The following is a 24,288-nucleotide window of genomic DNA, read 5'->3' on the forward strand; positions in this document are numbered from 1 at the left end:
CTTCCCTAAAATCTCAATTCAGTTCAAATCTCAATTTTTCCCCTATTCAATTCCTTAGCTATTAACCCTAACTTTTAGCCATAAAATTTGACCCTTAGATTCAAAGCTAATAGGAAAGGGTTGAGGGTGCCTAACACCTTCCCTCGACCTGATTATAATAACTTACCCCGATCTCTAAACTGCGTAGGGTTTCCTATTCGCCCTTCAGAATAGGTGGCGACTCTAAAATTCTAATTTTTAGGGCAGGTTGCTACACAATCAATTCGTTAACTAATAAAACCCCGTCCATCATATTTCTCTCCGGCACGAAAGCGGTTTGGTTCAAAGACACCAAATTGCCAATGACCAATTTAATCCTATTAGCCAACAACTTCGCTAAAATTTTGTAAAGACTCCCCACCAAGCAAATAGGACGGTATTCGATTAAATCTTGAGGATTATTATTCTTTGGAATAAGAACAATAAACGACGAAGTAATGGATTTTACAAGCGTACCTTTTGAATGGAAGTCGGAGCAAAACTTCAAAATATCCCCTTTAAGGAGATTCCAAAAGCACTTGAAGAAATCCATCGTAAACCCATCCGGCCCCGAGCTCTTATCACCACCACAAGACCAAATAGCATCCTTGACCTCCTCCTCCAAAAACGGCTTCTCCAACAACTCTCTATCCGATGACCCAATGGTCTTCCAATTTAAATTGTTAGGAACTGGTCTATGAACCTCCTCTTCTTTGAAGAAACTTTTGTAATGATCATGAATGAAGTCTTTGATAACCTTCACCTCCTCCAATCTTCCTCTTTTAGAAACAAGAGAGCAACCATCCATTTCAAAGTCAAGATTATAAATCAAATTTAAATTTAAAATACTCAAGAACAACAAAATAAAAATTTATAGAATTGAAACTAATATGAAAGAAAACATCATTTAATTTGGGCAAAAGATTTTATGAAATTTTTTATAGTAGCCTCCAATAATTTATCACTTCCCTAGTGAACTCATAAGATATAGAGAATCCGAAAATTTATTGAATAAAGATATCTAGTTTTATTTTCAATTAATAAATCTTTATAAATTTAAATATAAAAACTTAGATACTAAATTAAAATATAAAGTGACAAATATATGATAAGACTCTAAAATATAATATATAGGTTTTTCAATAACAACATATTAAATCTTCAATTTCGACCACGGTGGTATGATTAGTTAAATATATCATAAAAGAAAAGGTTAAATATATAAAATTCTTTTGTAATATGGGCAAAATTCGTTTTTTCCTCCGTAAATTTATTTTTTTCGAACACCCCCTTTAAAATTTAAAAATACTATGTCTTTTTCCCCATAAATATAAAATTTATCCTCCTGTAATATTTTTTTGTTTGCTTTTCCTCCCAGATTTGGTGTTTAAATTGCACCGGATAGGGGGTAAATCGAATTTCACCTATATTACAGAGGTGAAAAGTGATATTAATCTTAAAAGAAATGACACGAGAAACTCAAATTCTTTGTCCTGAAATTTTTTCAATATGCTTTTATTAGCGTCTTGACAGACAGTTCGTGTCCGTCTATCCGCATTTTTAAATGCACATGCGCGTAAAAGATAAATATTGATTTTTATAATTCATAAATTCTTAATAAGTAACCTGATTGGTGGAAGGATTCCCAGAATAAACAAACAGCTGTGAACATTGATGAAAGAACCAGTGTTATTGGCACCTACACCAATCTCCTTCAAAAATGAGAAGGTTTTCTATGAATAATTTGAGAAAATTTTGGCTTCATACTAACTCAATGCTGATCATTCATACATTTCTAATGTGAATATTATCCCTTGATAACTTTTAATTAAATGAAAAATAAGTTACACACTATACACTATTTTAGATTCAAAATATCTCACATTTTAGAGAGAAAAATACATGTGCATATAGATTGGACAATTCATGTTTGTTTTTTATTATGATACTTGGCAGGATTTATTTCTTATTTATGCTTTTGAAAGTTTTGTGAGAGAAATGTTTGGCATGTCCAACTATCAATTTTGTTTTTGGATGGATTGTGTGTTATGTCTTTCATTCTTTTAGTTTTTTCTTTTGGATGGATTTATTTCTTATTAAATATTTAAATGGTAATATTGTTAAAAAAAGTAATATTATTATTATTATTATTATTATTATTATTATTTAATATAGTATTACAATTAATTTCTAAAAGTTTAATGGTAAAAAATTAATTATTATTAATATTTAATATAATTATTTAGACTATTTTTTTATTATTTCTAAAAATTATTTTTTACCTTATTATATAGTATTATATTTTGAGACGAATATACTATTTTATTCGTATTCATTGATAGTATGACTGAAGTTTAGGGCTACTTTGATGAGGTTGATAAAAATTGGAAAAAATATGTTGTAGGGGAACCTCATGAAACTAAAACCTACTATTACAAAGCTAAGTAAACCTCTATTCGACGTCAAAACTTTAATAGAGAAGGCAAGGAATAGCTTTTTGAGGCACAAAAATCTCTTATACAAGACAACATGAACACCCTAAATATAAATGAAGTCAAAGTCAAGAACTGTACAGAGAATTTCATGAATATAAATGATATTCAGGAACGAATTCTGAGGCAAAGGAAAAAAATGGATTAGTTTAGGTGATCGCAACAATGCTTATTCTTATGCAGTTTTGAAAAGTAAGCATAAGAACACTAGTTTGAGAATTCTATATAGGGAAGATGATACTATCCTTAGAGTTCTTGGATTTTTATGGTAAACTGATGGGAATTGCTACAGTTAATATGCTTATAGTGTAACGCCCCGAATTTAATTAATTATTTAATTAAATTAAATCAAGGATTTATTCGTTGGAATTAGTCGAGGTTGAGATTTATCGGTATTATTCTAAAGGCGTTATTGGATTAATATGTTAATTTAAGTAGTTAAGTTTATGGACGGATTAGTCGGAGAAATACAATCGCGAGTTGGTATTATTGACGTTATGGATCGATTGTAGTTGTGCAATATTATTGGAAATAATAATCGTTATGTTATGTGATTATTTATTTATGTATGTTATTTGGCTTAATTGAGTAACTAGAGGAATATTATGAATTGGGCCTAAGTGAAAGAAATATGACACAATGAGATTGGACTGTGGGTTAAGCCCAATTGAGAAAAGAAGGATAGTAAGAGAGTTAGGGTTTTAGAGATATAACTCTCATTTGGAGAAATAAGAGAAAGAGGAAAAAGAAGAGAAAGAAGAGAAAGAAGGGAAGAAAGAGGAAAGCTATGGCATGAAGAGGAAGAACTCCATTGAAGAAAGTGAAGCTTTTGATAAGGTAAGGGTGAGGTTCTTACTCTCTAAGGGTTGGCATGATGATGTTTATGGTGGGTTAGATTGTATGTTATTCTCCATGGATGTGTGAGTTTGAAATTGTTAGGTTTTGAGTGAAATCAATTGGGTTTTTGTGAATTGTTGTGTTGAATGATGTTATAATGATTGCCCATGAGTAGTAGCATGCAAGGTATCACTAATATGTGATGGATTTGGTCTGAATGTGAATTGGGTGATGGGATGAGAAATAGAATTATGCTAACTTCGCGCACAAACTCACTTCTGATCTGTGTTCACGACGCGAACAATGATGGCGGCGCGAACTGAGTGGATTTTTGAATAATTTGCTAATGACTTGTGTTTCGGGCGCGACCATTGCGTGGCGGCGCGAACTGTAGGCATATTTGGGAAAATTCAAATATGTATAACTTTTGATCTGTAACTCCGTTTTATGCGTCGTTCGAAGCGTTGGAAAGCTAACGCAATGAGCTATACCATGATCCAATGAAATGATTCATATAAATTAGTCTCCTATTAGATTTATTAGGATTAAGTAATGAACTATGTTGTGTTAACATATGAAGTATGCTCTTTGTGATGAATCGACATAATCATGTTGTGGTATAACTTGATGTATGTTTTCTTAGGACGATTAAATGCCATTGATATGATGATATGCACTTTTCTTATGATGAGATAATGATGTAATGCGATGAAATAATAAATAAATAGGCTTTAATTAAGAAGTTGAGCTAATCATGTCATGTCGTTACTTGAATTGTATGTTAATAATTTAATAATGTTTTGTGATGAGGAATGCTTTGTGTATGTTTGTATGTCGTAAAGATGTAGATGATATTCAATGCCTTACTATGAATAGTAATAATAGGTTGTTGATGTTGCTATTGTACGTATTGATATGTACGAGTCGATAAAGATGTTGTATGCTATATGCGATTAATTGTGCGTATTTGACATGTATGAGTTGATGATGATGCCATGTGATGAATTAACAATATATGTGAAGTTGAATATAACGTGTTATGATGATTACTTGAATTAAGGAATATGATGATTACTTGGAAGTGGTTGGATAATGTTTTGTTTCCGAATGCTTTGTATCTTTGTTAAATGCAATATAAGTATGTTTTTTTGGTTGAGTCAAAATGTGACATCCCATCTTTGATGAATATTTTTAAATGCACTCTGATTTTCGCTTATACTTGCGGGGTAGAATTGGGGTGTTACATTAGTGGAATCAGAGCAGGTTGGTCTGTCCGGCCAATGTTGTCTAATGATGTTTATTCCCGTGTACACGACGAGTGTGTGAAACACTGTCGGTACTTGTTGTTCTTATTATCGCTTGTCTGCAGGAGTTGGTTTGAAGCTAAGTGGGGGAGAAGCCATACTTCTCGGATATGTTCAGTTATAAGGTGTTAGTATATTGCTGCTAGCGACAGTGCAAGTGTCGAGGGAGTTTGTTGTTTCCCGAATCGAATGTGACTTGGATTTTGTAGCAACCTGCCCTAAAATTTAACCTTTTAGAGTCGCCACCTATTCTCAAGGGCGAATAGGAAACCCTACGCAGTTTAGAGATCGGGGTAAGTTATTATAATCAGGTTGAGGGAAGGTGTTAGGCACCCTCAACCCTTTCCTATTGGCTTTGAATCTAAGGGTCAAGTTTTATGGCTAAAAGTTAAGGTTAATAGCTAAGGAATTGAATAGGGAAAAACTGAGATTTTAGGGAGGAGGAGACTCGCCTTGTTACCAAGTGCCTACGTATCTCCTTATGGAGAATCAGAGTCAACGTAGTTCGGGCACAGGGTTGTACGCCTTAGGATCGAATTTATGGTCTGAAATTTGTTTAAAGGCTTTTTGAATGGCCTGTCATAGTTTTGAAATTGATTTGAATGTGGAAAATTGTTTTGAGGTTTGGCATACAACCCTGATTTGATTTGGCACCGTTAGATGCGGTGACCAATGGATTTGGTCAGTATAGCTAACGGATTAAAGGCATTGCTGGTTACTCAGATCGATAGGTTGATCATCGCGGGCAGCAAATTGAAATGTATTTTAATTTGTATATTTTTATCTCTCGTCTACAGCGACTAATAGCTTTAGTCGGGTCGAGGAGAGAATTGATTTAGAGTTAGTAACTTAATTAAAATGTCACTTCTCGTCTAATGCGACAAATGGGTTTAGTCGGTTCGAGGAGAAGATTAAACTAGAGTTCATTGAATTATTATTAACAAATAAATAAATTGATCCGAATTATTTCACGCCTAATGCGACCAATAGGTATGGTCGGGTCGAGGAGAAAATTGATTATCGGAAAAAAACAACTAGACAATTATTAAATTTATCAAATAACCTTAATTAGTTTTTTTTATTATTTTTTGGGGGGTATACTATTGAACTGGGTAGTAAAACAGGGAGGTGTTAACAGTAATAGGGCCATCCCAATTAAACCTAGAGCCCATTAGGATCATGTGCAACGCGGAGCATAGATACGATGCACCCTCAGGCCTAACGAACGGCCAAGATTTGTTTGCATCTCTATCAATGGACCGCATGTGAAGTTGGATGAGGGACTATGGTAAGGCGCTGGATGTTGCTTGATAACGAACCAATCACGTGGCCTGGGAGTGGCCACGTGTCGCGCAACTATACGACCTAAATAGATGACCTTATCTCTTCCCCTTTTGCTTTTTCCCAACAAACCAGATTCCACTAACTTTCACTCTTCTCTCTTCGGTTTAGCAAAAACAGTGGTGAGGTTTTGAACCGTATCTCTCTTCGACTCTCCCTCTCAAGATAACAAAAAAAACACCAAATGTCCTCTTTCTCTCTTCGTTTCTCTCCCCAAGAAAATCACAACCCCTTTTGGATCTCTCGCCCTTGCTTTTCCTTCGTTTTCTATCCTCATCAACAACCCAGAAAAACAACAACAATAACCAGATCGAAAGCAAACCCTTAACCCCAACAATTAAATCCCAAAATCAGCAATCAATTATTCAGTTTCAACAATTTCATCTAAAGCTGAGTTTTTTTTTTTAAGTACCTCTTTGCCGTGAATCTTTTACACGAATATCCCCTCTTCTATATTCTGATCGCTTTTCCTCTCGCTGCTTATAGGTGTTCGAAGATGACGGCGGCGCGGCAGAAAACAAGATGAAGTCTGATAGTGTCGAGTTCACGTGAGGAAGATTTTCGGAGAAATGAAACCGGACCTCCTCGACTCTTCTTCTTCTTCTTCTATTATTTTCTCCTTCTCCGATTTTGCAGATTGAAGGCCCGAGTTTTCAGATCGAAGGCTCCGATTTCGCCTGCGTTTCCAGAATTTCGTCTCTAATCCCCCCTTTCTGTTAAGTTTAGGGTTTGATTTTATAACATTAGGTTTAGATTGATTAGCAAAAATTGATTCAATTGTGTTATTGTTGTAACCGATTTGTTTTAGTTATTGTAAATTGATTCAATTTCTTAATAAAGATCAGATTTGATTTTGTTATGTTTAGATGTTGATTTGCATTTTTCTGAAGATTTGATTGTGAATCTCTGGGCCTGGGCATTTGATCTTGCGGCTAGGGTTTGCAGAGATTGTCTGCAGCGGCGCCGTGGAGATGAGAGGGAAGATGAATTGTGGCTTGGGTCGGGTTGACCCAGTCCATCCTTTGGTCCACCGAGTCCAAGATTCGCCCCATTGGCCCGGTTCATCATCCCATAAGCTGGCCCGATCGTTTGCATTTGTTTGGCCCAAGCACTACTAACTCGTTTTTGGCCCAACAGAATAACAACAAACAAAAAAACCCAAAAACCTCAATTTACTTATTTAATCAATTAATTAATCAATCAAATAAAAAAACTAAGTAGTTAATAATATTCAAATGATTCTGATAATAATAATATATAACTTAAACCCATGATTAATTAATGAATAACTATAGAATTTATTTTATGACCTCACTTAATCAAAATAAATTAATAATGGTATTTAGTAAGTAATAATAGGAATGAATAGATGATGAAAAGCAAATGGGCCCAAAACAAATTGAACCTCAAATATTTGCTATTCGCACCTCTACTCATTTTAAATCAACCTATAAGGGAGTTTTATAAGAGAGCGAGTTTAATAATAGGTATATTAAACCCTATGGCTCCTAATTTTTAACGCCCTTAATAAATTGACAGATGCAAGTTATATCAGGTAAATTTTGGGGTATGACAGCTGCCCCTATTTAATTACCTTGGATTGAATGGCGTGAGAATACGCAGGTCTCACGCTTTTCGGATCGAAGAGTTATTAAATAATGGAAGACCCCTAAATTTACCTTGTGCTTGAGTGTGAGAGAAAATAATCGTCCTGCTAAAGCCTGAGTCTTATATAGCGAGGACTTGCAGTTAGTTGTGTGATCAGCTTGCTATTATTGCTAGCAAGCTTTCGTAGTTTATGAACCCCATTTACTATAGTTCTAGTAAGTCTTCATGGTTTGTATAACCCCAAAAGGATCACTTGCTATAGTTCTAGCAAGCTCACCTGCACCAATAGGCATCACTTGCCCTGGTTCGGACAAGTTTACCTGTATAGAGGATTGTTTTGTAAATGCGTATTCATCATGCGTATGCCTATGATCCTGTTGTTTGTACAATGCAAATGTATGCATGTTCACATATGTAAATGATGCGTGTGCGCGAATGGGTATGTATGATAGTGCTGCACTATGTATAATGCTTATGCGTAGTTTATTTGTGAGTAAAATGAACGACAAGGTTGTTATCATCGGCAAGGTTACCGGGAAACATCAATCAGGTGATTGGAAAATAAACACTCAGTAGGGTTACTGGCATCAGTAAGGTTACCGGAAAGCGTCAATCAGGTGATTGGAAAGAATATCTCAGTAAGGTTACTGGCATCGGTAAGGTTACCGGAAACATCAATCAGGTGATTGGAAAGAATATCTCAGTAAGGTTACTGGCGTCGGTAAGGTTACCGGAGGCATCAATCAGGTGATTGGAAATAAACCAACAGTAAGGCTACTGTCATCGGTAAGGTTACCGGAAGCATCAATCAGGTGATTGGAAAGAATATCTCAGTAAGGTTACTGGCATCGGTAAGGTTACCGGAGGCATCAATCAGGTGATTGGAAATAAACCAACAGTAAGGCTACTGTCATCGGTAAGGTTACCGGAAGCATCAATCAGGTGATTGGAAATAATATCTCAGTAAGGATACTGGTATCGGTAAGGTTACCGGAAAACATCAATCAGGTGATTGGAAATAATATCTCAGTAAGGTTACTGGCATCGGTAGGGTTACCGGAAAACATCAATCAGGCGATTGCAAAGAATATCTCAGTCAGTTTACTGGCATCAGTAAGGTTACCGGAAAACTCCACATTGTACGGTTTAGGGAATGAACAATCAGTGAGATTACTGACAACAGTAAGGTTACCGGGAAGTAGGCGAATAGTATGGTACTTGTATTGTTTTTTTTAGAAAAAATTTGTATTTGAGGGAATAAAATGACATAAGGTCGAGCGAGCTTGCAGGAAGCACCAACAAGAATAAATGATTTAAGGAAGAGATGTGGGGAATACCGCCCGGGATACCTGAGGAAGAAAGAATTCTCTTAGAGAAGTTACACCGGCCTAACCGAGGTGTAAAGGGTGCTCGATAAAAACTCGAATATGGCTTATGCTTTGATGCATGTTTTAAAAACTAAATGTAATGCTCCACCTGAGTGGAAATGCTATGCATTTTGGAGGATGCAATGCGTTATGCAATGAAATCTATCAGGAGCTCAAAGGATGAAGTCTTCTGGCTGTTGAGGAACGCCAATCATCTGCATTTAAATCTCTACTCTTGCTGAGGATGACTTCCCGACATTCTCTTCGTATACATAAGTTGTTTAGCCTGCGCCTGAACTTAACTGGATCAAATAGTTGAAGAGGAGGGGATGCCCCTGCCTACTATCTAGCCCCAGTCTACAGGGCTTTTGAAGAGATCGCCTCGAGAGGATTTTCGGAGATCCGTGCCATCGAGATAGAATGCCCCAGTGTCGTGAACTATGGAATAGTGCCCCTGAACAATCACAGTTTAGAGATGGTTTCAGCCATGCTTGAGTAACAGCCCCTGATTACTCAATACTTTGAGACATTCTTCGAACCTTGAGTGATTGCCCCATTTTTTGGATCTGTAAAAGATATGCCCCTGAGTGTTATTGCTTCGAGACTCGACCCAAGTCGATTGGATCTTAGGGTGGATACCCCTAGTTAATAGGATCTTTATATACCCTTGTGATCATTGGGATTTTGCCCCTGGTTAGGAGAACCCCCTGGACGTGGTTCCCCCATTCAAGAGTCTTTATTAGAAATGATAGCCTCCATGTTAACTGCATTCTTACTCAACGGAGTATTCAACTGCTTCTCTGCTCCTTAGGGTAATCCACTTTGAGATATGTTTGCACCCAACTTGACGGAGTTATGAAGACAACTTATTCTTGGGGAAGATGCACCTTTTTATCATAAATTCATTATGGAATCTTCTTGGATGTCACGCACTCGTTCATATGCCAAGGATGTTTATTATGAGAATGATAATTCTAATGCACAGTTTATGTTTGTCTTGAAACTAAATTTTTTTGAAATGATGTCGTAACATCGATTTTTTTATTTTTATCAAAGGTGGTATGATGCCAACTCAAAAGTTTCAGCAAGCCTCGCAGGAGTCAGATTACCGTACTCTCGTTTAGTATGCTTTCGAATAAACCCTACTTCAATTAGGACTTTTGAAGGTTGTAACGTGGCCGGGTTCACGGTTTTAGAAAAAAGATTTAAGGCTCAAAAATATTTGGTGCCCACCCACTCTCCGTGGTATTCTCCAATCCTAAGTTCAATTAACTCGACAAGAGTGTTCATCCCTCAGAAGGAATTTTGGCATGGTTGAGGAATCAATGAGGCTTTTTGGACATGGCAGTCGCTCACCTTTCTTCTTTGAACTTGTAGTCACACGACTTTGTCTTCGCCTAGCAATTTTATCATTATTTTTTCTTTGCCTTTCACTTTTTATTTTTTTTTACAAGTCGTGTGACTTTGCATTGTCTTTGATTTGCTGGAAGTGATTATGACTGCCTCATTCCATGATTGACGGAGAATTACCATTGCGCATCATCATCTTTGACCTCTTGAAGGATGAAGGATAAACATTGTAGTTTTGGCATTCCTCAACCTTTTTGACAGATAACCATTGTTGTATCCTTAGATTCATATCCTCGGTGAGTTTTGAACACTCGGTCAGATTAACTGAACACTACCCTGCCCCTGGGTTAAAATGAAGGTTTTTTTCTAAATAGAAACGAAACTTCTACTTCAGGGCTCAAAGGGGTTAACGAGGGTCTATCTCCCTTATATCTCCGGTGTTTGGGGATTTGAAACAATGCCTGTACATCATCAGCAAGGTTTTATTCGAAAGCGCACCGTTTGAAATTCTTGGTATCATGCTCATCATCCTCCCTCCAGAGTTACTTGCTCTTTTTAAATTTTTTTTTTACAAGAGTTGAGTATCACAATCAAGAAAATAAAAGCGAACAGATTGTTTCAAGACAAAAATATTCAATGTATTATGATTATTATTCAAAAACAAACGAGTTTTGCATACGAGAAAGTGCTTAACGAAACAAGAAAATTACAAATGAGAATGCAGAATGAAACACAAATTGCCAACTGTTGCACCCCAAAATTTGCCCATCTAATTTTATTTTTTATTAGCTAAATTTCGCATTTCATCTGCATATTTCCATTAGGTCATCTAACTCCTCATGCATTCATTAATCAATAAATCGGGCATGAGATCAGGGATCTTGAAAGTTAGGATTTCTCCATTTATTTGAGGCTTTAATCTTAACTCAAGCTTGATTCATCTGACTCTTATTTGAGTGTTGGACTGTGGAATTATGATTCTTATTTATTGTCGCTATGGGTTTCTATCATCATCTGGGGCTTAATTCAGTCGGTCCTTATCATCTCGGACAATTTGGTTCAAAGTGGGTATTACTATCATTTGAAGTATTGGATCACCTAATTATATGGATTCTAGGTCATTGGCTTTAGTTATTATACAAGAGAAGGATGTTGACTCATTGGATTCACTTCATCAATCCAAGTTGGTTCTTCTTTAAGTTACTTATGTCGGTTATTCGCAAGAATTGAATGAGAAAGATGGCGTTGTTTCGAGCCTAAGGATTTCTATCCACGTTCTGACTAAAGCTCATCTTGAGAAAGTCCTAGTTATGCCTGTTGGCACCATGAATTCAGGTTACAAACTTGGAAGTTATTGGAGTTTTAAATTTAATTGATACACATTGGAGGTAAAGAAAGATTCAAAGTCCAAGTTCCAAATCAAAGTCATCACCACAAAAAGGAAAGAGAAGTTATAAAAAAGGAATACTATCATTCTTTACAAATCCTGTACCAAAAGGGTCATTCAAGTCTTCACTACAAAAAAAATCATTTTACATTGCCATCAAAACATCACTAGTGCGTGGAGAAATTTATCAGGAAAAATAAGCTTAATCTTCAAGCTTTCATTGTCATAACTAATCCCATGCACTTCATGATTTTTGCATCACCATGATCCTGCCCAAGTACTGACCTGCAACAACAAAAGGCAAGAACGTCACAACTCCATCTCAATTGTATGCTGCTGTTAACACAAGGAATGAAAAAAGAAGAGCAACACCAAACCAGTTCCTAAGTTAAACCAAGTGTATATCAGTACAAGGAGATTATATCATCCAGCCATATATTCAATGTTCAATTCACCATTTCTCATTCAAAATTGAATTTAAGCAAGTATATTATTCATCGTCATTCAGCCAAAGAAGATATATTACAAGATGCCCAAAACAGGATGCATACATACACAATTCTAAAAGCCTATGTAAACCATTTCAATAATCCAAAGGGGCAGCCATTTACTCTTGTTCAACTTGACTACAAACCAGAAAATCCACCCTGCATAAATAAGAAAAAACCAGCAGCCATGTTCATAACTTAACCACAAATAACTCCCAGAAAGCAGTTACAAATTCTAACATTTCCTAACAGAATTCCTAACCGAATCTTCAACTAACAGCCCTACATGTAACAAAATTTCAAACTAACCTATAACAAATTCCTAACTGTTTTTGTAACTAACCCAACCGAATCAGCCAGCTAAGCAATATCTGATAACAGAAAAACTAACTAACAAAAAATCAGATTGATAACTAACCGGCTGAAGATTCAATCTCCCTATATAACATCTTCATCATTCTTCAGTTGGTTTCTCCACCATTTCTATCTTCCAAATTCTTCAGTCATCACTCTCTTCTCCCCTTGATTCTTCACTTCTCAGCCACTCTTCTCTTCACTTCACACTTCATCACCTTCAAACCACTCCTCCAACCATTCTCCACCATCCTTTGATTCTCAACCTTCGACTCTCTCTACAACCATAACCAGAACCTCACCTCTCGCTCTTCTTCATTCATCCCTCCATAATAATTCTTCTTCACTCTTCCACGATCATCTCTTCAACCTTCTCTCTTCCCTGATCTCAAATTCTCAGAAAGTCTCCACCATCGTTCTTCAAGCCCTCTCCACCACTTCTCTCAATCTCTACAGCCTCCCTCCATTCATTCTGCGAAAAAATGCAATAGAAAAGATGAAAGGAGGAAGCCAACACCAAAGAAAAAGATCAGAGAAGGAAGATTAACAAAAACGCACCTGCATCAATCTCGCATCGCACATCTTCATCTTCATCGGTCATCTCTCTCCAATCATCACTTCCTCATCGGAAAGGGAAACATCAACCCTCATCATCATCTTCGTCTTCAACGGGCAATAACCTCCAACCTGTAGCGCGGCGATCACACGTCAATGTTACTGGCACATTCAGCGGTTTACAAACGCATCGGATTCATAATTGATTTCGAGGGAGATAAGAGAGATTGAATTGAGAAGACGGAGTTTATGGCGATGAACGGAGCACCGTCACGGTGGTACTTTTGGTGGTCCTGATCGGAGAAGAGGAAAGGGAGAGTCTGACCGCCGGTTTTGCCGCACGTGAAGGAGAAAGAAGAGTGCTTCGTGAAGAACCCCAAAGGTAACAATTCCGAACCCTAATCCCTTTCTACTTATTTTTATTTTCATTTAATTCTTTATTTGTTATAATTAATAACAATAACCATGGATCCATAAACGAAATTCTTGGGCCTTTTGCTGATTCACCCCCCTGAGGCCCGTGTTGACTGTTTTTTGACTGCTAGAACCGAGTACAAAATGCCCCCTGGGCCAGAATCCTGATGGGCCACGCGCCTGATACTCTTCACACCATATGAACTCAATGCACCCCCCTGGAATTCACATTTTTTATTATTATAGAATTTAATTTTAGTTAGTTCTTTTGCTATTTTCTTTTAGTAATTAAACTAACTTTTTTTTTCCACTAATATTTTGAGACTTTACCATGATTTTTCTCATATAAAAACGATCATAAAAATATTAGTTTAGGCTTGTATTTTTAATGCATTTGCTTGATTAAATTCTTATATTTTATCACATAAAAAGCCATAAAAAATGAGTAGTCTTTTAATTCGTTTCATACTATATCTTGACTTGTGTAGTTTCATTTTTGTACTAACTTTTGTCATATAAAAATCATAGAAAATAAATAGTCCTTTAATTAACTTTTGGTACTATATTTTGCATCATTTGCTTCCATGTTTTGTACCATATTTCAAGTCATTCTTTTAGTCATTTTTGCACTAATTTTGTATCATTGTTTACTTGTAATTTTTACTTGTAATTTTGATCTTTGCTTGTGCTTGTAATTCCATTCATGTTCCTTTACTCCTAACCTTTAGGTAGAAACCATGATAACATTAGGATTTAGGAATCCCCTTTCATAACACTTAGGCTAGTTGTTCATTTTAGGCTAGTTTTCCTTCTTTTCTTTTCAACTTTTAAAATACTTAATAAATATCGATGAAGATCATACCGCTACTATATTTCATAGTAGGAAAGAAATGATTGGGGTGTAGGCCCCGATGTATGTTCTTTCCTACTTAGCGGAGAAGAAATGATTGAGGTGTGAAGCCTCGATGTATTTCTTAACCGTTGTTTAGAGAAACGATCGTGGTGTAGGCCTCGATGTGCATTCTCTAAATATTCACAAAAGAACTCTTTTTTTGTATCTCCTTTACTTAGCGGAGAAGAAATGATTGAGGTGTGAAACCTCGATGTATTTCTTAACCGTTATTTAGAGAAACGATTGTGGCGTAGGCCTCGATGTGTGTTCTCTAAATATGCAAAACAAAACTCTTTTTGGTATGATCTAAGTCACAAATTAATTTCCCATAAAAAATACCAACCAAAAACACTTCAAAATATCTAATAAAGGCCCAGACCTAAACAAAGTAAGGAAGTGATGCGAAGCCTTGTAGTGGGTTTTCGTCCATCATGGAATTACACCTAAAAGACACAAACCAATTTTCTCTCTTCTCTCTCTTGCCTCCGAGGCATTCCTTCTCTTGCCTTCAGGGCATTCTTCCTCCTTAAGAGCACGTTACTTCCGCTCCATTCCCAGCTTAAGACTCCAGAGGTCGAGCAGCGGAGTGCGAATGTAACTGTTCAACTAAAAAACACAAAAACGAACAAAAACTAAAGAGCCGAACTACGGCGCTCTGATTCCTGAAAAGGATACGTAGGCATTAGGTCGCGGGGCCTAAGCGAGCACAACTATTTATAAACCTTATTTTCCCCGTGTTTCTTTTCTTTCATTTGCATGCATTCCCTTAGTAATTAAGCTTTAGATTTATACACCCTTAGAATAGAACAAACATAGGTGGATACCATCGAGTACGATGGGCGCGAGGGGTGCTAGTACCTTCCCCTCGCGTAACCGACTTCTTACCCGATCTTCGGTCGCAAGACCTTTCCTTTCCTTATCTTAGGTTTTCTGATATTCCTTTCCCTCTTTGGGATAAATATATTGGTGGCGACTCTGTTCATTTTTCGCGAGCGTGCGACAGCTGGCGACTCTGCTGGGGATCTAGCTTAGTCGATCCTAGCTTGTGTTTGCTTTCTTTGGGTGTTCATTTATTGATTTATTGCTTTATTGCTTTACTTCTTTATGCCTCGCATATCATGACTATTTATTGCTTGCATATCATGTTTATTTTCTCGCATCCTGGACTATATTATGGGTCCCCGTGGGGGCCACATATTTTCTATGTTTGCAGGTTGGGTGGGATTTCTATGAGGTAAAAGGCCCAATACCCAGGCCAGAGTGATACCTTAGGAACTAGGAATAGAGTGGCCATGACGGACAGAAGACGTATGTCTGATTGATCCGATCATGTATCCACGGACAGAGCTTGGTTGAACGAGGCAATATCGTATGATAGCGCCTACTTTCAATCCTCTGTTGGCTTCTTGACCTACCATATACTAGATCCTACCTGTGAGAGGGGTTGGGAAATTTTGTTTTGCAGGAAAACAAGCCTCCATCCCACCCTATGCCCGTTCAGACTACCTATCATAATCAACGTCGAACCTCTGAATCTGGAGGGTCCGACCTTATGTGACTTATGCAAGGTTATCTATCAGAATCAACGTCGAACCTCTGAATCTGGAGGATTCGACCACCCTTGACTTATGCACAAGCTATTTATCCAGAAAGCAACGTCGAACCTCTGAATCTGGAGGATTCGACCATATCTTATTGATCATGAGAAGCTGTTATCCAAGAGGCCTTGATCCTTGATCCTGATTCCTGCTGCATTTGCATCATCATTAACATTTTTGCATTCATGCATATGCATCCATGGTTACCAAGACTCTTATACTCTTCTTCTCCATCAGATCAGTCAAGACGATTCCTCCACACCGATATCTGACAAGAGCTCACAGAAGAAGAATCATGGAGAATTACGAACAAGATCAAGCTGCCATTAGAGAAGAGATGGACCAAATGAAAGGCAAGGTCGATGCTATCCTGGAAGCTATCCAAGCCTTGCGAACTGAAAGGGTTCCTGCTACACAAGAGATTCCCGTTGTTGGTAACCAAGCTGCTGCTAGCCAACTTGAGGTCGTTCCACCTTCTTCTAATCCACTTGAGTTTCAACCAAGGACTAATGCTACTCTTGGAATTCCATTTAGCTTCATGACTGTTGATACTCTTGGAGCTTCAAACCAAGGAGGACCTATGCCTGTAACTTCTGGAGTGCCAACTATGACTGGGCCTCCTTGCTCATTTCCTATTCCACCTCCTCATACAGAGATTCCTTATCCTGCTTTCTGTGGTCCTCAGTTTGCTAATCCAGAAATGCAAACAATACCAACTGCTGAAAGAGCTCGACCCGTTGAGAAATCTGCTGAGAAGTACAAAATCCTTGAGGAAAGAATTCGAGCCATTGAAGGATTTAGTGCCTATGGGATGGATGCTGAGGATATGTGTCTAGTTCCTAATCTGGTTGTCCCTCCTAAGTTCAAGACTCCCGACTTCCAGAAGTACAAGGGTTTGAGTTGTCCGAAGAGCCATATCATCATGTATTGTCGTAAGATGGCTTCTCACATCCACAACGACTCATTGCTCATTCACTGCTTCCAAGATAGCTTATCTGGGGCATCTCTGAACTGGTATATGAATCTGGAGCGTAATAGAATCCGATCTTGGAAGGATTTGTCTGATGCTTTCCTCAAGCAATATCAGTATAACATTGACATGGCACCGACTAGGTTGCAACTTCAAAATCAAGTGCAAAGGACCAATGAGACATTCAAAGAGTATGCTCAAAGGTGGAGAGAAATGGCTGCTCAAGTGAATCCACCACTTTCTGAATCCGAACTGGTCGACATGTTCATGAACACTCTTCAAGGACATTACTATGAGAGAATGGTTGGTAGTGTTTCTTCTGGTTTCTCCGATCTAGTCAGGATTGGTGAAAGAATTGAGAATGGTTTGAAAATTGGTAAGATCCAGAATCCCGCCAATGCTGCTGCTGCAAACCAATATGGGTACAAGAAACCTCAGGGTAACTTTGTCAAGAAGAGAGAAGGCGAGACCAGTGCCACCTATGCTCAAGATCAAGCTCCTTGCTATCGAGTGGCCGCCACCGCCCCTCAAGCTTATATGGCACCTGTTGGTCAACAACCTTGGGTCCCTTATCAACAATATGTCCAACAACAACAACAAGGTTTCCAACAACAAGGTTATCAGCAGAGACAAGGTCAACAGAGGCAGAATAGGCCTAAAAGGGTGTATGATCGTGTACCAATGACCTATAGCCAACTCCTCGCCGCCTTGCTTGATCAAAAACTGATTCAATTAGCTGAAGCGAGGCCTCCTCCTGATCCTCTCCCTCCAAATTACAAGATTAATGCCAAGTGTTAATTCCACTCTGGAGGATCTGGTCACACCACTGAAGAGTGCAGAGTTCTCAAAGACAAGGTTCAGGATCTGCTTGATGCAAAGGAGATTACATTCACACCTGTGGCACCTAATGTGGTCAATAATCCCATGCCACCTCACAATGGAGCTTCCACCAGTGGAACATGAAGACTTTTATGTTTGTCAGAAAACATTTCATTTGCATTAGAATAAGGCCAGACTTGCCATTGTATAGGTTTCTTTAGTATTTTCAATTGTACTACTTTTGTTGTTATCAAGTACTATCCATTGTAAGAAACTCATTCTGTTTGAATAAATAAAAATGTAATATACATGTTTTTCTCAAATCATTTCATCTTTGTCATTATGTTCATTGATACTTCACTCGTTTGTCTTAAGCAACTAAAAAAGGAGAATGATGAAAATCAAAAACACATGAATCACTGACTGTATGCTTTTGGAACAAAGATCCTGCTGACGATGTACAGGCATTATTTCAATTCCCAAACACTGGAGTTATAAGGGAGTGAAACCTTCGTCAACCCCTTTGAGCCTAAGGAGTAGTAGTTTCTTTTCAAAAAAATACAAAACCCTCAATCTTAACCAGGGGCAGGGTAGTCTTCAGTTAGTGCGACCGAGCGCTCAACTTTCAGGTATTCCATCAGAGGATCAATCAAATTCTATCTCTCGCAACAAAAAAAGAAGAACACAATCCACAATGAATGTCTCCCATTCACTGAGAAGAAGGCAGTCACAACCTTTTCATCAAGTCAATCACAAAAGTCATGCAACTTGTTCCCAAACGAGACAAAAAGAATGAAAAGAAAGTTATGAATCGTGATAAAAAAAAAGAAACAATAGCCCGCTAAGTCAAAAGAAAAAAGAAAAGCTTTTAAGCAAATGACTTAGGCAAAAATTAGGGCATATCCCGCTGGACAACGGAAACCAAAATCAAGAGAAACTTTTTGTCCAGGCAAAAATTAGGGAAAGCAAAAGACAAAGCAAAAAAAAAAACCTCCAAGGGACAAGTTGTTGTGATCATCAACAAAAGCACCAAAAGGTGACTGCCACCTCCATCAAAGCTACAAAGGATCCTCATCCATCATAATCCTTCCTGAAAGGCGAATACTCATGTCAAACTAGCTGAATGTAGGACTGGAGAACATCACGAAGAAGGGGTGGGTTAAGTAGAACTTGAGCCTTTATCTTTTGTTTCTTAAACCGTGAACCCGACCACGTTACAACCCTCAAAAGTCCTAATTGAAGCAGGGTTCGTTCCGAAAGCATACAAACTGTAAAATCATGTCAAAACTGACTCCTAATGTTGATGTGTCATTTGTGTTCGTATCAGTACAACATTTTGACAAATAAAACTTTTCTTTGAGATTAACATGTGAATTGCATTCTCATTATCCTTTTCAAAACAAAATTGTCTCTAACTTGAAAGTAAGTACTTGATACCAAGGAAAGTTCAACATTGAAATTCCATCGAGTAGTCTTACAAAGGCAAAGGTTGGTCATCCACAAAGCAAATACCTGAAGCATCCATTTGGTGGAAAAGTTCCTTTCAATCTGGGGCATTCGTTCCATGATCAACACTGGGGAAGACCATTGCAAATCTCCATGATTCAAGCATATCAAAGTTCTTTCTCAAGAGATCTTACAAGCTGGGGCAAGCTAGTAATAATTCATCTCTTCATCTTCTATCAAGTGTCAGATATCGAGACAAGTGTCGAGGGGTCAAGCCAAACACCTCACCTTCGCCAACAATTTCACAAGCAATGACTTTTCCGCAAGGGCACACTCCATTCACTCCCTGTATCCCGGAAGCAATCATTTCATTCATAATCATACATACATCATGTATAATCATTGCATTTCCATTATCATTTCACCCGCATGATCCAATCATCAATAAAGCAGGGGCATCCACCTCACCTTGAATATCAAGTAGAGTTTCTGAACTCCGTCCAATCTATTTCCCACAAAACAGAAACCCTGATCAAACAGTACACTGCATATAGAATTCATTGCATCACATCTCCAGAAGTGCATAAAATAAATCAAACATTGCATATGAAGCATAAGCCAAGTTACTCATCAGATGAGATCCCTACAAAGTATTCAAGTTGATATTCCACTGGATCACTCAGAGTTACCATTGTGGTGTCATCTTCTAAAGTCAATCATGTTCATCTTTCTTCAACCCAGAGTTGATGTTTTTGTGTTCAACCCAGAGTTGACTTTCCTTTCGTCTTTTAACCCCGAGTTAATTACCTTTCCCACTCAACCCAGAGTTGACGGTTATCTCTTGTCTTTTCCCGCTCAACTCAGAGTTGACATTTATCTTTTATTCAACCCAGAGTTGATCCCTTGTCTTTTCCCACTCAACCCATAGTTGATGGTTATCTTTTATCCGTTTCCCACTCAACCCAGAGTTGACGGTTATCTTCTATTCAACCCAGAGTTGACGGTTATCTTCTATTCAACCCAGAGTTGATCTTTTTCCCACTCAACCCATAGTTGACGGTTGTCCTTTGTTCAATCCAGAATTGATTCTTTTTCCCACTCAACCCAGAGTTGACGGTCATCTTTTATTCGACCCAGAGTTGATATTTTTCCCATTCAACCCAAAGTTGACGGTTATCTTTCCTCCTTTCCCTCTCAACCCAGAGTTGACGGTTATCTTTTATTCAACCCAGAGTTGACGGTTATCTTTTCTCATTTCCCACTCAACCCAGAGTTGACGGTTATCTCTTGTCTTTTCCCACTCACCCCGAGTTGATGGTTATCTTTTATCCTTTTCCCACTCAACCCAGAGTTGACGGTTATTTCTAATTGCTCATCCTTCCCCTTTCAACCCAGAGTTGAATTACTTTTCTCTCAACCCAGAGTTGATGTCTATCTCTTGTTTTCAACCCAGAGTTGATGTTTTTACTTTCTATCTCAACCCAGAGTTGATGCCTATATCTTGTCCCATTAATATTGATCTCCCTTTCTATTCTCAACCCAGAGTTGATGTTTATATCTTATTCAACCCCGAGTTGACTTCCCTTTATTCTTCGACTCAGAGTTGACCCACTTGTATTTTCCAATCCAGAGTTGGTGTTTATCTCACTTCTAGCTCAGAGTTAATTTGTTCAACCCAGAGTTGATACAATCTTCCTCAGTGGATTTGACACCATCTTTCCCCAGTGGATCCTACCTCTCATCAGGCAAATTTTCAGGTTCTTTTGATATTTAATCTTCTTCTACCTTAAAGGATCGAAAGGCTAGCGCCAATCTCACCTTCAGGTTTAAGATGATTAAATAGGGGCAGCTGTTGCACCCCAAAATTTGCCCATCTAATTTTATTTTTTATTAGCTAAATTTCGCATTTCATCTACATATTTCCATTAGGTCATCTAACTCCTCATGCATTCATTAATCAATAAATCGGGCATGAGATCAGGGATCTTGAAAGTTAGGATTTCTCCATTTATTTGAGGCTTTAATCTTAACTCAAGCTTGATTCATCTGACTCTTATTTGAGTGTTGGACTGTGGAATTATGATTCTTATTTATTGTCGCTATGGGTTTCTATCATCATCTGGGGCTTAATTCAGTCGGTCCTTATCATCTCGGACAATTTGGTTCAAAGTGGGTATTACTATCATTTGAAGTATTGGATCACCTAATTATATGGATTCTAGGTCATTGGCTTTAGTTATTATACAAGAGAAGGATGTTGACTCATTGGATTCACTTCATCAATCCAAGTTGGTTCTTCTTTAAGTTACTTATGTCGGTTATTCGCAAGAATTGAATGAGAAAGATGGCGTTGTTTCGAGCCTAAGGATTTCTATCCACGTTCTGACTAAAGCTCATCTTGAGAAAGTCCTAGTTATGCCTGTTGGCACCATGAATTCAGGTTACAAACTTGGAAGTTATTGGAGTTTTAAATTTAATTGATACACATTGGAGGTAAAGAAAGATTCAAAGTCCAAGTTCCAAATCAAAGTCATCACCACAAAAAGGAAAGAGAAGTTATAAAAAAGGAATACTATCATTCTTTACAAATCCTGTACCAAAAGGGTCATTCAAGTCTTCACTACAAAAAAAATCATTTTACATTGCCATCAAAACATCACTAGTGCGTGGAGAAATTTATCAGGAAAAATAAGCTTAATCTTCAAGCTTTCATTGTCATAACTAATCCCATGCACTTCATGATTTTTGCATCACCATGATCCTGCCCAAGTACTGACCTGCAACAACAAAAGGCAAGAACGTCACAACTCCATCTCAATTGTATGCTGCTGTTAACACAAGGAATGAAAAAAGAAGAGCAACACCAAACCAGTTCCTAAGTTAAACCAAGTGTATATCAGTACAAGGAGATTATATCATCCAGCCATATATTCAATGTTCAATTCACCATTTCTCATTCAAAATTGAATTTAAGCAAGTATATTATTCATCGTCATTCAGCCAAAGAAGATATATTACAAGATGCCCAAAACAGGATGCATACATACACAATTCTAAAAGCCTATGTAAACCATTTCAATAATCCAAAGGGGCAGCCATTTACTCTTGTTCAACTTGACTACAAACCAGAAAATCCACCCTGCATAAATAAGAAAAAACCAGCAGCCATGTTCATAACTTAACCACAAATAACTCCCAGAAAGCAGTTACAAATTCTAACATTTCCTAACAGAATTCCTAACCGAATCTTCAACTAACAGCCCTACATGTAACAGAATTTCAAACTAACCTATAACAAATTCCTAACTGTTTTTGTAACTAACCCAACCGAATCAGCCAGCTAAGCAATATCTGATAACAGAAAAACTAACTAACAGAAAATCAGATTGATAACTAACCGGCTGAAGATTCAATCTCCCTATATAACATCTTCATCATTCTTCAGTTGGTTTCTCCACCATTTCTATCTTCCAATTTCTTCAGTCATCACTCTCTTCTCCCCTTGATTCTTCACTTCTCAGCCACTCTTCTCTTCACTTCACACTTCATCACCTTCAAACCACTCCTCCAACCATTCTCCACCATCCTTTGATTCTCAACCTTCGACTCTCTCTACAACCATAACCAGAACCTCACCTCTCGCTCTTCTTCATTCATCCCTCCATAATAATTCTTCTTCACTCTTCCACGATCATCTCTTCAACCTTCTCTCTTCCCTGATCTCAAATTCTCAGAAAGTCTCCACCATCGTTCTTCAAGCCCTCTCCACCACTTCTCTCAATCTCTACAGCCTCCCTCCATTCATTCTGCGAAAAAATGCAATAGAAAAGATGAAAGGAGGAAGCCAACACCAAAGAAAAAGATCAGAGAAGGAAGATTAACAAAAACGCACCTGCATCAATCTCGCATCGCACATCTTCATCTTCATCGGTCATCTCTCTCCAATCATCACTTCCTCATCGGAAAGGGAAACATCAACCCTCATCATCATCTTCGTCTTCAACGGGCAATAACCTCCAACCTGTAGCGCGGCGATCACACGTCAATGTTACTGGCACATTCAGCGGTTTACAAACGCATCAGATTCATAATTGATTTCGAGGGAGATAAGAGAGATTGAATTGAGAAGACGGAGTTTATGGCGATGAACGGAGCACCGTCACGGTGGTACTTTTGGTGGTCCTGATCGGAGAAGAGGAAAGGGAGAGTCTGACCGCCGGTTTTGCCGCACGTGAAGGAGAAAGAAGAGTGCTTCGTGAAGAACCCCAAAGGTAACAATTCCGAACCCTAATTCCTTTCTACTTATTTTTATTTTCATTTAATTCTTTATTTGTTATAATTAATAACAATAACCATGGATCCATAAACGAAATTCTTGGGCCTTTTGCTGATTCACCCCCCTGAGGCCCGTGTTGACTGTTTTTTGACTGCTAGAACCGAGTACAAAATGCCCCCTGGGCCAGAATCCTGATGGGCCACGCGCCTGATACTCTTCACACCATATGAACTCAATGCACCCCCCTGGAATTCACATTTTTTATTATTATAGAATTTAATTTTAGTTAGTTCTTTTGCTATTTTCTTTTAGTAATTAAACTAACTTTTTTTTTCCACTAATATTTTGAGACTTTACCATGATTTTTCTCATATAAAAACGATCATAAAAATATTAGTTTAGGCTTGTATTTTTAATGCATTTGCTTGATTAAATTCTTATATTTTATCACATAAAAAGCCATAAAAAATGAGTAGTCTTTTAATTCGTTTCATACTATATCTTGACTTGTGTAGTTTCATTTTTGTACTAACTTTTGTCATATAAAAATCATAGAAAATAAATAGTCATTTAATTCACTTTTGGTACTATATTTTGCATCATTTGCTTCCATGTTTTGTACCATATTTCAAGTCATTCTTTTAGTCATTTTTGCACTAATTTTGTATCATTGTTTACTTGTAATTTTTACTTGTAATTTTGATCTTTGCTTGTGCTTGTAATTCCATTCATGTTCCTTTACTCCTAACCTTTAGGTAGAAACCATGATAAC

This window comes from Vicia villosa, unplaced genomic scaffold (genome assembly GCF_029867415.1).
Source record: "Vicia villosa cultivar HV-30 ecotype Madison, WI unplaced genomic scaffold, Vvil1.0 ctg.002123F_1_1, whole genome shotgun sequence".
NCBI classification, from domain to species: Eukaryota; Viridiplantae; Streptophyta; class Magnoliopsida; order Fabales; family Fabaceae; genus Vicia; species Vicia villosa.